Raw genomic sequence first — 12814 nt, forward strand, 5'->3', positions numbered from 1 at the left:
TTAAGGAATTACACTTAAGTCCATATCACTTTTGGTAATAAATTAACACCGTGTAAACCTGTTCCCTGATGGCCAATCAAGAAAAATCATGGGAGGCAGCAAGTGCAGTAGCTTTAAAATAATACAACTACTTGTATATGTGCAGTAAAAGCCTGCCAAAACTAGCCAGGAAGGATCTCCTGTATGAGAATAAAATCCCTCCAGCCCACNGGCTGACAGTTCTGAGGGGGGTGAGTGGGGAGGGGTGGAGCAAAAAACAAAAATGAGTCATGGACACAGACAACAGTGTGGTGATTGTGCGGTGGGGAGGTGGGTAGAGGTGAAAGAGGATATCAGGGGGGATAAGTGGTAATGGAAAAATACATTTTTTTAAAAAAGCCTTTGAGTCAAACTGATTACATGTGAGGGAGGAAGATCTCAAATACTTCTAAGATTAACACTTTTGCAGCTTTTCTGCATTAAAATTAATAAGGAAGGTTACATGGAGGTGAGAGAATAACTAAGGTGAGAACTGGATTACAAGATAGTTAATAAGATCTTGTGTTCTCCTGAGGGTGGTTACATCTTATTGCAAAGGTGTTACTGTTCCTGTATATCTAGGTGTTATTAACCTAAATAGACAGAAACAATGCACAGGGCTTACTTAAAGCAAAGATAAACTTTTTACCAGAGAAGTAATATGTGTGGAAGGTGACTATCAGTCATGAGCTGCTCAGTTTAGAATTTATGATCAGGTCACCCTGTGAGGTTACTTTCCATAAAGCACTTTTGTTGCCCAAAACTCCCTTCTAAAGATAGATTCAGTAACCATGTATGAATAGTGTAGAGAAAGAAACTCTACTTTCCTAGGTTCTTTCCACTAGTCTAATAATTAAATATTTTATTAATTTATTTTTAGAGATAGAGTAAGGGAGGGAAAAAGAGAGGGAGAAAAACATGAATGTCGGCTGCTTCTTGCATGCCCCGTACCAGGGAACCAGGCCCTTAACCCAGGCATGTGCCCTGACTGGGAAAGGAACCAGCAACTCGGGTTCGCAGGCCAATGCTCAATCCACTGAGCCACACCAGCCAGGCTGGGTCTAACAATTAAATCAACATGAGTCAGATTGACAAGAGAAAATAAGCAAATTACTAAATATACACGCATCAGTATAACTACATGAAAGACTAAGAGAACCTACATACTTGAAAAGTTCAAGGAAACACAGTTGAATTGACACAGAGAGATCCGATCAGATCACTGCAGAGGAGTAAGAAGGGGCCACAAGAGGAGGTAATGGTAAACAGCCTGGGAAGGGGTTGTCTAAGAAGCTGAATGCTGCCAGAGCACATGTAATAAAAGAGGGCTGGCCCTCTAGCTCTCCTCCTCCCCAAGGATGTCTGGGTGATTTTGCACAGCTGCCCGGGTTTTCCAACAGACAGTATTTTGGATGGGAAGGAACACCAGGTGCAGCCCAGGATCAGTCTGGCCTGACAGAGGGTAGCAGGATTATGCTTTGCCTGTTCTAGAGGACACAAGCCCTGAGGCAGAGGCCTGCCGCTCTTCCAAAACTGTGTAGTTTTCATTTTAGCTTGCTGTTCTAGCTTACATTGTTTCAGTTTGTGAACTAGGTATATGGAAATAGGGTAATTAGAACTACCAGCAGAAATGATTGGAGAACTCAGATGTTAAAGAATTTAGCCTTAGTTGATAGGCTTAAGTGACTAATTCATGTGGAAAGCTATTATTCCAAAATTGTGTAATTTTGGAATAAAGGCTCCTTTCCTTTATCATCAAACCTTTGCCTCTGGAATTTGCCTGGAGTGTGGTGGCAGGCAGCAGTGTAACCTGGTATAGCCAGACATCCCCCGCAGAGAGGGACTTGTAATGGGGTCCAGAACTCAGGGTGTCCATCTAGGAAATATTAAAAATATGGGATGTCCTTAGGGGGTGGGACACATGAGTAGGGCCATTGAGAGTTTCCTTGCATAGCATCAGTTTTGCAAAGAACCTCATGAATGTTGATTTAACATATGTAACTTTTAAGTGGTTTCATGAGTATGTTAAATAGCTGAGGCCTTGCCTTGAGCCAGGGGAATGGGAGTGACTTCCACCCAGGATGTACCTGGGAGGCAACTCCCCCTGGTTACAGTGCCTGTGTGAGAACTTGCAGATGATTTGCTCCTTACCACGGGGCCACCCCTGCCTAGACTTACTATGGCAGACCAGAAATACTGGAAAAATACGGGAATGCTGGCAGGTGTAGCAGATTGTGGGAAGAGTTGGGAATTGGGGTGCAGAGGAAGCCGGAATTTAAACCCAGGCATGACAGCCATGATAGGAGGAACCACACAGCTTTGGGTCTCCCTTTGCCATGCAGGTTGGGAAGCCAGAAAGCGAGATGTAGCAGCAATGCAGAGCTCTCTCTTAGCAGTTTGGAAAATGCAGGAGATACACAGCAGGAAGGAAAGGGGTGAAAGGATTCTCACTGGTGGGTCTTTAGAAGGTGCCATGTTATTTTGAATTAAGAACTGGAGATCCCGGTGACAAGGTTGATGTTGCTAGTAACCAAGGAAAGCCTCCCAGCTGAGCACAGATTACTGGGAAGGACCAGGGCCTACCTGAGCCACAGACTTTTATTTGTTTTCCTGAGACACAGTACTCGGATCAGGCAAAGCGGGGAAGGAAGGACTGTGTGTGTTTGTGGGTGTTTTAAGGGACTTTGAGATTTGAATGAAGACATTAAGTCATTACACTTAAGTCCATATCACTTTTTATAATAAATTAACACCGTGTAAGTCCCTTCCCTGATGACCAATCAAGAAAAATTATGGGAGGCAACATGAGCAGTAGCTTTAAAATAATACAACTACTTGTATATGTGCTGTAAAAGCCAGCCAAAACTAGCCAGGAAGGATCTCCTGTATGAGAATAAAATCCCTCCAGCCCACAAGTCTCTGCTTGGAGTTGGCCTGCTCCCATGTTCTCTGGAGCGTACTAGCACTTAATCAATCTGATCTCTCTCTTTCTTCTATAAACTCTGTGTGTTTGGTTCAATTCCTTGCCCCCATCACCAAGAACCTGGTTACCTGTGCCACCTGTGACAGTGGGACCCCAGGTAACAGATTAAGAACATCCAAACCTGTACAGAACATCTGTATAAGAGTTAATTTGATGATCTCACCTCTAAGAGGAACCTAATGAACAAAACAAACTGCACCAGAGACATGGAAACAAGGAACAGACTGTCGGTGACCAGAGGGGAAGGGAGAGGGGAATAAACCGGTAAAGAGCGGAAAGGGCCTAGTTAAGCAAGGAGTATAAATGATCCATTGACATGTAAACAGGGCAGGGGGTGGGCATAGGAGAGCAATGGGAAAATTGGGACAACAGAAAAATAGAAAATTAAATAATTAAACTAAAAAACTTTAATCGGAGTCAAATGGATATCATGCTGGTAAACGTGGGCAAAAAAAGACCACATACTAAACCTGAAAAGCTCAGAGGAGGCCTGCGGGGCAGCCATAAAAACTCAGAGACCTAAAGTAACCACATAGGATGCTCTGAAATTAAAACTTTAATTAAAAGCAGTTTTTGGCATGTAGTCATGCCCTAGGATAGAATCTTCCCTGTCAAAGTCAATCTTCACCTTAATGGAGCCAATCTATTGTCTTTTCTCCTCTACTATAACATAACTTTCAAATGTCACAGTAATTTCCTCCCCCCACCCTTGCGCAGGCACCACAAATTCCCTCTTTGTCACTAGTATCATGTTAACTGTTGACAGTAAACTGTTCTCTACCCAACTCTGTAAAAGAAGTATGTGTCTCTCATTTCACTCTTTCCAATCCCAGAGGTTTCCCCTCTTTGCTTTCTCCTGCCACCCTATCTATCACCAATGGAATTCATGAAACCCACTTCTTTCTTCTCTATTGGTTGTAATGTATACAACAGGGTACAACATTGCCATTTTCCCAGAGCATTTTCTTAGTCTGTTGAAGTTTTGCTTCCCAGCAACTGTCAGTTTGGCTCAAATAAACTCAAAAAATTCTCTACAGATTGGTACATTTATGCAGATTTGTACCATTTGAGAAGCAAAATCTCAAATGCTCCACAGAATGAGTGTTGGGGTTCTTTTCACAATAAATTGTGGGGGCCCACCAGGCCATAAGGGGACCAAGGACAGAGTTCTCCACTGTGAGAATGGTGGATGAGCTTGGTTTCTGGTCCCTGGAGCCGGCGGGTACCTTGACACTCTCCTAACCTTCTAGTTCCCAGCCTTGAAGGACACAATAAGACTCTGGTACAGGTGTCATGTTCCAAGATAGTTATGAGAACTTCTTGCTCTTTTGATAGCTTAAGGGAGTGCACGAACTTTGAAAAACAACATTGTTTCTAGTTCCCTGCAGTCTTGCTTTAGGCATTAACAGTTTGTATATAAGACAGCTGTTCCTTGAATAAATTTGCCATTTGCCAGCAGAGCACTTGGTCCTCTCCATTTTTTAAGTCCCTCGCCTCACCTCGTGACCACGCTTGCTGCAGCGGTCTGCGGCAATAAATTTCAGATTAAGGGGGAAATTTAAGGAAGATTATGTGAAAGTGAGACAGGATAGTCCCACATAACAAAATTATATGCTCTCTTGAGGGTGGTTACACTTTAGAGAGGTCTGGAAAAGACTACTTCTGACATTTCAAAGGTGGGTTAGCCTGGATTCACAAGAACAATGGACAGGGCTCACCTAAGGCACAGATAAGCCTTTTATAGACCTGGAGTGTGAATACCTGCCTAGGTAGAAATTTATGATCGGATCACCCTGTGAGGTTACTTTCTGTCGCTAAACCTGTCAAGTTTATTACATAGGCTTTATTTTGTTCCGTTAAAATGAGGTCTATGAGGCAACTCTGAGGTGAACATGAGGTAAGATACACAGAGGCTTCAAAAGCTCACTGCAAGATGAGGAGATGTCCAGTTTAAGAAAAGTTATTTCTGGTGATAGCTTATTATGGGCAGGACCCCTATTTTAAATTCTTTGAGGGACAGGTAAAATTTTCTAGTAAGCTGCAAGGTGTTAACTGCCTTCCAGTCAAAGTAATTCAAATGCTGAAGTTACACCTTTCGGGGAGTCCTGTTCTGAAACCCTATGATAACAAAACAGTGATTTAGCTTATTAGCACCAATACAAGTGTCTTTTTTGTATTCATCCAATTATCCCATTCTTTTCTCATAAAATTTCCTTGCCCTCACCCTGTAATTAGGACATTAAGTTTCTGCTTGAATTTGTGCTTTCCCGAATTGCAATTCTGTGATTCCAAATAAACCCTTATTGCCTCTCATGTTGGCTTTTTAGGGTTAAGGTAATCTTAACTGTTTCCCAAAATACTTCCTTTCTTAAATTAGTCCTTGATAATTTCTGTTTACTTGTACAAAGAAATAAGAACATAATAGCCAAAGACCATTTATCTACAAGTTCCAAAGAGAAATAAAATTTTAAGAGCCCTTTAACCATCATAAACAGTGGTTAAGAGGACAGTCAGCATGCCCAGCAAAAACCAGCTTCTGATGAGAAAAGCAAGGACAATAAAGCAGGACCAATTAGGAAGGAAATCTTGGATAAATAACTCCAGAATACTCTATTTTATTTTCCACAAACTATCACTATTTCTTCTTTGAATCCCTGAGGTCCCAAACTCTTTTAAAATCGTTACATACATCAGGTGATGGGTTCAAGGTTGGGACTAGATGCATATTTCTATGTGACTAATGAAATGGTAAGCCATAATACTTAAGCGGTCAGTTTGGTTATAACATATGCTTTGTAATAGCATGTGATATCTGATAGTGAACTGTATCTGAGAGATACCACAAACTCTGAAGTTAGCGTTGGTATAGTTTCCCCCCACCCTGCCCCATGAACTATGAAGTCAGTGTTGTTTGTTTTTTCATTTACTATTGAAAATGACTGGGAAAATATTTGGATTCAATAATCCGAGAGAGGCTGAAACACTTCAGCAAAAGCTCCTGGAGTGGGATGATGAGAATGTTCAGAGTCGAAAGTGAAAATGAGAGTGCTATAGGTGAAGATTATGAGGAAGTTTGTTCAGAAGATTCGGGTGCTGAGTAAGATATTTCTAGTGAAGAAAGTGAAGATGAATTAGATGTAAATGAAGAGTATTTTTCGCATAAGATAAAGAATCAAAAAGGGGGGAAAATCATCAAGACAAATTAGAAAACAGCTTCAGAATATTTTGTGTCAACCTCCATTCTTTTGGCCAAATGCAAAAAAAAAAAAATGTCAAGACAGATCTTGAAATTTGGAACTGCTTTGTCACACATGATATTTTATTTATCTAATCTTATTTTTATAAGCAAAATATAAATGTGTATCTCTTTCATATGATATATGAGTTCAGGGGGAAAAAACCCTTCAAAGACGCCTAGGAGGACTTCATCAACCTCCAGATGTGGCTTCCTTTTGGTTTCACTCATTCTTTTTGTTCTTCTAAAATATATTTAATTGGTTATGCTATTACTGTTTCCCAGTTTTTTCTCCCTTTTATTCTCCTCTGTGCTGTACTGCCCTCCCACCAACATTACTTCCCCTTAGTTCATGTCCAAGGGTCATACATATAAGTTCTTCGGCTTCTCCATTTTCTATATTATTTCTTAATCTCCCTGATCTATTTTGTACCTGCCATTTATGTTTCGTATTCCCTGTACCTTTTCCACCCACTCTCCATCAACCCTCTCCCCTCTGGTAACTTCCATGTGATCTCCATTTCTGTGATTCTGTTTCTGTTCTAGTTGTTTGCTTAGTTTGTTTTGTTTTTGTTTTTTTTAGGTGCAGTTGTTGATAGATGTGAGTTCGTTGTCATTTTAGTGTCATGTTGTTTATAATTTTTTTAAGATAAGTTCCTTTAACATTTCATTAATAAGGGCTTGGTGACAATGAAATCCTTTAACTTGACCTTAACTGGGAAGGAATTTATCTGCCCTTCCATTCTAAATAATAGTTTTGCTGGATAGAATAAACTTGGAGGTAGGTCCTTGCCTTTCAACACTTTGAATGTTTCTTTCCAGCCCCTTCTTGCCTGTAAGGTTTCTTTTGAGATATCAGCTGATGGTCTTATGAGAACTCCTTTACAGGTAACTATCTTCTTTCCTCTTGCTTCTTTTAAGATTCTCTCCTTATCTTTAATCTTGGCTAATGTAATTATGATGTGCCTTAGTATGTGCTTCCTTGGGTCCAACTTCTTTGGGACTTTCTGAGCTTCCTGGATATCTATTTCTTTTGCCAGTTTGTGGAAGTTCTCCCTCATTATTTATTCAAATAAGTTTTCAATTTCTTGCTCTTCCTTTTCTCCTTCTGGCACCCTTATGATTTGAATGTTGGAATATTTGAGGTTGTCCTGGAGGTTCCTAAGCCTGTCCTCATTTTTCTAAATTCTTGTTTCTGAATTCTGTTCCAGTCAAATGTCTATTTCTTCCTTCTGGTCCAAACCATTGATTTGAGTCCCAGTTTCCTTCCATGCACTATTGGCCCCCCTCTATATTATTCTTTATTTCACTTTGCATGGCCTTCATTCTTTCCTTTATTTTGTGATCACACTCAACCATTTCTGTGAACATCTTGATTACCAGTGTTTGAACTGTGCATCTGATAGGTTGGCTATCTCTTTATTGCTTAGTTCTATTTTTAGAACTTTGATCTGTTCTTTCATTTGGGCATATTTTTTGTCTCTGCATTCCTGTTACATTGTAAGGGTTGGAGCCTTAAGTATTTGCGAGGGTGGTGAATCCCACTTGGCTGGGTTGTGGCACTGTTTATGCGGGAGGGACAGAGAGGGAATAATGCTGCTTACTCAGCTCTCAGGTGGTTTTCAGTCACTTCCCCTACTACCCACAAGCAAATTGGGTCCTTCTGATGCTGATTCCTGGGTTGGTAGGTTTGTGTATCTTCTAGGACCCTGTGAATCTCTCCAACAAACTCTCCTGTGAGGCTGGGAGTTTCTCCCACCTTTTTTAGTCAGAGGTTTTGAAAGCTTTACTTTTTGGCACTGGAACCCTGGGTCTCACAATCTGTTTCACTCCCTAGTTGTTCCTCCCAGTTCATCCCCGCACCAATTTCAAACTCCCTGGTTCACCAGCAGCCACCTCGCCTGCCAGGTCCTCCAGTCTTGCCACATGTCCTCTCCACAATGGCTACCCATCCTCTCCCCTCCTACAAGTCTGAATGAATGTTTTTCTTTAACTCCTTGGTTGTTGGATTTCCATACAGTTCATTTTATGGCAGTTCTAGTTATTTTTTGTTTTGTATTTGTTGTTTTTCTTTTTGGTTGTGTGTGGAGGCAGTGCATCTACCTAAGGCTCCATCTTAGCCAGAAGTCCTTATCTAATCTTACTATAAATCAATAAACCCATCAATTCTATCTTGGTTTTCACAAGGAGGAGATTCTTAATGAATAGACAAAACCAAATCAAAAGCATTTTTAGGCCTGTTATATCTAGCTGGTTTACATCACAGCCATTGGCTAGATCTGCAGGATTTATGGACCACACATTGTAGTGGGATTGTATGTTTTAGACATGATATATTTATGAATATATATGAATGATATATTCATAATTGTATCATGTTCAATGACAAACTTAACTGCTTAGAATGCCTAAAAGGGGATAAATTAATGGCTCTGAGAAACATTTTCTTAGCATTTGTAGAAAATGTTATTACTCTATGGGACAGAATATAACAACAGATGAAATATTACCTGGATTTAGAGGCAAATGTGGGTGTAGACAATATATTCCACCCAAGCCCAGGAAATATAATATAAAATTTTTTCTTATACTTTATTCAAAAGTTTTACAAAGGAAATCTTGAAATATACACCAGTGAGCAGCCTGAAAGTCCTTACTTGACTAGTAATTAATCAGCAGATGTAATCCAGAGAGTTGCAGAACCCATGTACTCACGAGGATATAATATTATAGCAGATAACTGGTTAACCGATATAACCTTCACCTCTGACCTGAAAAATAAGTGATTTTCATATGTATGTACTGTTCATAGGAATAAACCCTAACTACCCCCTGAACTTTTGTCTTCTAAAAACAGGATTGAGCCCTGGTTGGTATAGCTCAGTGGATTTAGCATGGGCCTCCAAACCAAAAGGATCACAGTTCAATTCCCAGTCAAGGTACGTGCCTTGGTTGCAGGCCAGTTCCCAGCAAGGGACACATGAGAGGCAACCATACATTGATATTTCTCTCCCTCTCTTCTTCCCTTACCCTCTAAAGATAAATAAATAAAATCTTATAAAAATAAAAATAATAAAAACAGGCTTGAAAAATCCAACTTATTTGCTTTTGGTACAGATTGCACACTTGTATCTCATATATTCAAAAGGGGAAAAACATAATTTTAATTTCAAGTATGCATTTTAATGATGCTATAAATTTAGATTCACAAAAGCCTGACATAATAGAATATTACAGCCAGCCCTGGCTGGTGTGCCTCAGTGCACTGAATGCAGCCAGTGAACCAAAGGGTCACCACCAGTTCAATTCCCAGTCAGAGAACATGTCTAGGTTATGGGTGAGGTCCCTAGTAGGGGGCATGTGAGAGGCAATCACACATCAATGTTTCTTTTCTTCTCTTTATCCCTCCCTTCCTGTCTCTAAAAATAAATTTAAAAATAAACAGAAAACATTTTTTAAAAATAGAATATTACAACCAAACTAAGTCAGTAGTTGACACTGTGAACCAAATGATAGGTACATATAATGTGGCCAGGAACACTGGAGGATGGCCTGTAGTTACAGTCTACACAATTTTGAATATTGTGTAGAAATATTTGAATATTGTGTTGAATCTAGAAATAAATTCTCAGGCTATTCTTATGCTGAACAGCAATGTGAAAATAAGGCACAAAATATTTATTAGAAATCTTATAACACAGTCAGTGTCGGAACAAATAAACAGGTGTTCAGGAATCTCTACACTTTTGCATAAGTCTTTACACCTTAAACTTCATCCATTTCAAACATAAATTGGAGGAAATTGTAACAACAACATAGATACGGGCTTCCTTAACAAGTAGAAAAGAAAAAGATGTGTTAGGTTCTATGCATTGAAAATGAGTTGCTTATCAAAATGTTTTTGCTAGTGTTGTGAAAAGTATTTATGACTTGAGGGACTTCCATCCAAGATGGAGGCACAGGTGGGAACACTGTACCTCCTTGCACAACCAAGTTTATGAACAGCAAAGATGTAGAAACCAGAATGCAACCAGAACAGAGAGAAAATTGAACTGTACTGAAGTCTAACAACAACGAACCATTCATCCAGACTGGTAAGAGAGGCAGTGTCAGTGGCTGGCAGAGGGGTCCAACAGGAAAAAGTGGCTGGATGGACCCAGGTGCGCAGGCAGCGGTTGGCAGATCTCAGGTGTGGGATGGAAACGGGCAGGCCCACTGAGTGCTCAAGGTGGCTGGCTGACTGCGGTCACACATTCATGTGCAGATAAACCAGGTGAAGGAGCAAGCAGTGAGACAGACCATGCAACCCAGGGCCCCAGTGCTGGGAAATAAAGCCTAAAAGCACCAGCTTGAAAAAGTTTCAGGGGTCGAGGTGCTGGGAGAGGCTCCTAGGCTCTCAGAAAGTTCATTGGAGAGACCCACAGGGTCCTGGGGGGTGCACAAGCCCACACATCTGGGAACCAGCACCAGAAGGGCCCAATTTGCTTGTGGGAAGCAGCAGAGGGGACCAAAATCTGAGAGAGCAGAAAAACACCATTGCTCCTCTCAGACCCCGCCCCAACATACAGGGTCACAACCCAGCAAACTGAGTTGCCCCACCCTGGTGAACACCTGAGGCTCTGCACCTCATACATAACAAGTGCAAACAGACCAAAACATTATGGCTCAAGGAGAAGAACAGCTCAAAGCCCAAGAGCCAATACTTCTACGCAACCAAGACATAGCCAACCTATCTGATGCACAGTTCAAAGCACTGGTGATAAGGATGCTCACAGAAGTGTTTGTTTTTCGTTGCAAATTAGATCAAAATATAAAGGCTACACTAGGGGAAATGACGGAAAATGCACAGGGAACCAATAGTGATGGAAAGAAAACTGGGACTCAAATCAATGGAGTGGACCAGAAGGAAGAAAGAAACAACCAAACAGAAAAGAAGAAAGAAACAAGAATTCAAAAAATGAGGAGAGGCTTAGGAACATCCAGGACACCTTTAAACGTTCCAACATCCAAATTATAGGGGTACCAGAAGGGGAAAAGAAACAGCCACGAGTGGAAAAAATATTTGAACAAATAATAAAGGAGAACTTCCCCAAACTGGCAAAGGAAATAGACTTCCAGGAAGTCCAGGAAGCTCAGAGGGTCCCAAAGAAGGTGGACCCAAGGAGGAACACACCAAAACACATGATAATTATATTAGCCAAGATTAAAATGAAGGAGAGAATCCTAGAAGCAGCAAGAGATAAGGGGACAGTCACCTACAAAGGAGTTCCCATCAGACTGTCAGCTGATTTCTCAAAAGAGGCGTTACAGGCAGGAAGGGACTGGAAAGAAGTATTTCAAGTCATCAAAGGGAAGGACCTACATCTAAGATTGCTCTGTCCAACAAAGTTATCATTTAGAATGGAAGGGCAGATAAAATGCTTCTCAGATAAGGTCAAGGTAAAGGAATTCATCATCACCACGCCCTTATTTTATAAAATGCTAAAGAGACTTATCTAAGAAAAAGAAGATAAAAAATATGAACAATGAAAGGACAGCAAACACAGTTATTAACAACCATACCTGAAACAAAAGCACACTAAGCAGACAGCTAGATCAGGAGCAGAACCAGGATTGCATGGAGGGTTACCAACAGGGGAGTGGGAGGAGGAGAAAGGGGAGAAGGTACAGAAAATAAGTAGTATAGATGGTAGGTAGAAAATGAATGGAGGGAGGGCAAGAATAGTATGGGAAATATAGAAACTAAAGAACTTGTGACACATGGAAAAGAACTAAAAGGGAGGAAGGGGGCAGGGGGTGTGCAGGGTAGAGGGGGATGAAGAGGAGAAATGGGAGAACTGTAATGGCATAATCAATAAAACATTTTTTAAAGTATTTATGGCTTGAGCATAACAATATTTTTTGTGATGAGTGTTACAAACATTTTGCAAAGCCAACTATTGCAGATTCTGCTTAATGTTAAAGACATTTTTGGTTGGTTTTTTTTTTTTTGCAGTATCAATGTTTCTGTTATTTAAAGAGAAAAACTTTTATGCTTTATGTTTTTACACTTTTTTGCTTAATAACTTGTACATTTTAACTCGAAATTTAAAAACACATTTTCATGTAAATATATTAAATGCAGTTTGCAATTAGAAAATTTTTTTCACATATCAGCACATACTAGTAATGAATGCATCTCTTGGATACATGCAACCTACACTGTAATTTTTTAACTGTGACTTCCACAGCTTTAAAATATAAGTAATAGGAGATTTATATCATAAGCCTTTGTGTAAACTTCATCTTTATTAGCATATATTTTACTCCTAAACAAAACTTTAATATGCCTGTGTCACTAAGTAGAAGCAGAAATAATGACTTCTCATGACTCAAAAAAACTAAGTTAAAATCTGAATGATTAAAAAATAATTGGATTCCTGAACCAAATTATTCAATCATTCAAAATCATTTGTTGACCACCTTTAACAGGCATTCTGTTAGATGGTGGGGACCCAGTACAACAGAGGTAGACAGACCTAACACTCCAAGCATACCACTCAAGTCCAGATTCTGAGCGGGCAACAGTTAAGAGTTGC

At 40.2% G+C, this 12814-nt stretch overlaps 1 protein-coding gene across 2 annotated transcripts in view; it reads right to left on the minus strand.

The window, feature by feature from the left end:
* The window catches only part of FAM117B (family with sequence similarity 117 member B), a 192067-nt gene that overhangs the window by 85021 nt on the left and 94232 nt on the right, over positions 1-12814 (minus strand). The gene's annotated exons all lie outside the window — the stretch shown is intronic.

Source organism: Sturnira hondurensis, unplaced genomic scaffold (genome assembly GCF_014824575.4).
Source record: "Sturnira hondurensis isolate 20B ecotype Veracruz unplaced genomic scaffold, ASM1482457v3 Scaffold0004136, whole genome shotgun sequence".
Lineage (NCBI taxonomy): Eukaryota > Metazoa > Chordata > Mammalia > Chiroptera > Phyllostomidae > Sturnira > Sturnira hondurensis.